Raw genomic sequence first — 419 nt, forward strand, 5'->3', positions numbered from 1 at the left:
GAGGGCAGTGAGATGAGAAGGTCTGATTATACTGGGGGGGGGATTGGGACATACTGGGATCTGGTTGTAATGGGGCTTGGGGATGAGATGGAAGAGTCTGGTTGATGCGGGGGGGGGACGGACTGGGGCATACTGGGAGGGACTGATTGTAATGGGTTTTGGGAGGGGGATGTGGTGGGAGTGTCCGGGTGATACGAGGGGAGACTGGGACACACTGGGAGGGCTTGTGGTGTTCTGGGGGGGGGCGTGGATATCGGGATATGCAGGAAGGATCCTTGTTGATGCTGGGGGAAAACTGGGCCACACTGAGAGTATCTGGGGTGTTCTATGGGGTGGAAAAGGGGTGAGGGACTGTCGTGGTTTAACCTCAGTCGGCACCTGAGCACCACACAGCCGCTCGCTCACTCCCCCCCCCCCCC

This window comes from Aptenodytes forsteri, unplaced genomic scaffold, assembly GCF_000699145.1.
Source record: "Aptenodytes forsteri isolate BGI_AS27 unplaced genomic scaffold, ASM69914v1 Scaffold472, whole genome shotgun sequence".
Classification (NCBI taxonomy): domain Eukaryota; kingdom Metazoa; phylum Chordata; class Aves; order Sphenisciformes; family Spheniscidae; genus Aptenodytes; species Aptenodytes forsteri.